We start from the raw sequence: 3,302 nt of genomic DNA on the forward strand, positions 1-3,302 counted from the left end.
TGCTTGTCGAAATTTGGAGTCTCTGACGCAGACACATTTGGGGATGTAGGAATGTCTAGTATTACTACCTTTATGAACTTGGCTTTCTTTTTCACCACTAGGTGGTACTGTTTCATGGAATATGACATCTCTGGATTTTATGAGTTTCATGTTTACCATGTCCCAAAGCCTGTAGACTTTACAGTCTTGTGATTTAAAGTCCACTTTACTACTTTACTCCTTTTCTCTTTTTGATAGTGTGCATATGCTTTGCATCCAAACACTTTAAGCTGGCTGACGTCATGGCCTTTTTACAGGCCATGCTTCAATTGGTGTTTTGCCTTTCACTGCAACAGTAGGTGCATAGTTTTTCAGAAAAACTACTGTTTATACTGCTTCAGACCAAAATTTCTTCTGTAGGCCAGCATCACTCAGCATCGCATATGCTCTCTCAACTATCATATGATTTGCATGCTCAATTACACCATTTTGTTCAGGCGTGTGCGACAGTCAACTGATGTTGAACTCCATGATTTTTAAGAAAGTCAACAAAGTTCTTGTTCAAGAATTCTCCTCCGTTGTCAGATCCTAAAACTTTTAGCTTATGACCCATTTGAGTCGCCACCAGAGTTTTGTATTCTTTGACCTTGTATATAACTTCACTTTTCGCTTCAAGAAAATATAATTGAGTCATCTTCATAGAATTATAAATCAGTGTCATAAAGTAGCGGTAACCACTTATTGACCCAGTCTCGATAGGACCACATATATCTGTGTGCACCAAAGTTAATGGCACCTAAGCTCTTTTCGTTGACTTTGAAAAGGGTTGTCTGGTTTGTTATGTAAAGATCAAGTTTTATATTTAAAGGATGCAATAGGACAAAGAGTAATTGCTGCCAGTACACAATTTACTTTACTTCAGGCAAGATGGGCAAGAGAAAGAATAACATATGTCAAAAAGAAAGTTTACAAATAGGTGTGTTTGAAAGTCAGTCTTAGCAGGAAAAGTTGGAAAACCTGCCCGGGAGATTGCAGAGTGAAAATTAAGTTTGAAAATCTCATGCTCTCTACACAAATCTGGACTTACCTGCATCAGATTATGTGACCTGGGAAGAGTATGATTCAAGAGTATGATCAAATCTGAATTTATAATCCCCCCCCCCCTCTAGAGACTGTTCCCCTCCCACCCTTTCCATCACTATTGGTTCTACCATCATCTCCTCCTCTCCCCAAGTTCAATGCCTGGGGGTCACCCTTGACTCCTCCCTCTCCTTCACCCCTCACGTTCAATCCCTTGCCCAATCCTGCCACTTCCATCTACACAACATAGCCCGGATCAGGCCCTTCCTCTCCTCCGAGGCCACCAAAACTCCCATCCACTTTCTGATCATTTCCCACCTACATTACTGCAACAACCTCCTCATTTGGTTCCCCGTTACCCATCTCACTCCTCCTCAATCCATACTTAATGCTGCAGTCCAACTTATATACCTCTCCCACTGGTCTTCATCTACCTCCCCTCTGTCAAGCCCTTCATTGGCTCTCCCTCCACTTCAGAATCCTCTTCAAACTCATTTATAAAGCCCTCTCTAATTCCACTGCTCCCTGTCTCTCCAACCTCATCTCTACTCATACTCCTTCTTGCCCACTGCGGTCAACAAACTACCATCGCTTTACCTCCCCATCTGGCCACCACCTCTCATTCCTGCATGCAAGCCTTCTCTCATGCTGCCCTTCTCTGGAACATTCTCCCCCGTTCTATCAGGCTTCAAACGCTCCCTTAAAACCCACCTGTTCATGTCAGCCTACTCCTCCTCTGCCTAACCGTTCCCTCCTCCAACCCACTTCCCTCTCACTATAACCTTTCTATTCGTTTCACCCATCATTACAGATAAGTATAGCGGATTCCATTACTTATTTCCTGGTGGACTGAGAGACTTATGTCAGAGTGAAGGAATAAGGGATAGTGTGGGGAGTCCTGAAGATAAAGCTGCTGAACAGATGAAACCAAGTTTGCCACCCACCATTTTGTGCGAATACAATTCAGCCCATGAGGAGCCATTTTGAAATTAGAGAAAGTTGTGCAGTTTGCTATGGAAATATGTAGCTTTATTTATTTGAGTGTGTGATTTTACATCATTTATTCAAGTAACCATGTGTGAATATAAGTTGTTCATCTAGAGTGTGTACAACTGTGCTACTGTTTCTAGAGTAATAAATGTGACTATTAGGGATGTAAGCAATCTCTATTGAAAGGCACCTGTGTAAAGTATTGTGTCCCAAGGTCTACCTCATACTTTCCAACACTTGATATTTTTATTCCGGGAGCTGCCAGGGGTAGGTGGGCGTGTAGGGGGCGGGGCCCCCCAAAATTGTGTCATTTAGCCCCGCCCCGTGACGTAATGACGCAAATCGCGTCATTTTACAGTGGGGGCGGGGCCAAACGCCGCGATTCCCGGTGAATCGCGGCGTTTGAACCGAATTCTGCCCACTTCACTAGGAAGTGGGCAGATCAGGGAGATTGCCACACTCTCCCGGGAGACTCCCGCGAAATGCGTGAGTCTCCCGGACATTCCGGGAGAGTTGGCAAGTATGGTCTACCTAGTTTATGCATAGACTGCGACAGATCACAGGCCACTAGTATGCACCAACAAGAGAGATAAAAGTATTATTGTGCATTTCCATTTTTAAAGTGTGAGGGGGTGTGGTACAGTGTGATGTGACCTGTGTAAAAGTTAAGCTGCTAAGCAAAGTACTGCTGTAGGTTGTTGTGCAAAAAAACCAGCTAGAGTAATTCGTGACAAAGGTACCTCATCAATAGGCAGCAAGTGAGAGGTAAAGGTAGTAGCGTAAGGGAAGTTATCAGTTTCTACGCAACCTGTCATCTTTCTGATATGCAAGTAATTGTTGTCGTTATTATTGTAGGCTGAATTGTTTTATGCCCTGTCATTATTTCATGTCAAAAATAAATGTTTGCTATACACTACAGAAAATAGTTGCTGACCAATCCTCATCTATTAAATGTGGCGGGGTGGCTTCTATACCATTCTTGTGTCCCGCTAAAAACTGTTTTTGTTTTCGTGGTCCCAGACACTCCCTAGAAGAGAAGCCACGTGTCAAGATTTGGCTGGAGGCACTGTTCTGAATATGAGGCAAGAGGAAAACTTAGACCTACACATTTTACATACACCAATTCCAAATGGGGTGTTACATTATTATAAAACTCCCTCAGGTGGCCTTGAGAGAGTAACGTACATATGGATGTACTTCCGATGCCATTAATAAAGAGGGAGCACAGTAATAAGAAGCAGAATGCACACGTG

This window comes from Mixophyes fleayi, chromosome 2, assembly GCF_038048845.1.
Source record: "Mixophyes fleayi isolate aMixFle1 chromosome 2, aMixFle1.hap1, whole genome shotgun sequence".
Taxonomy (NCBI): domain Eukaryota; kingdom Metazoa; phylum Chordata; class Amphibia; order Anura; family Limnodynastidae; genus Mixophyes; species Mixophyes fleayi.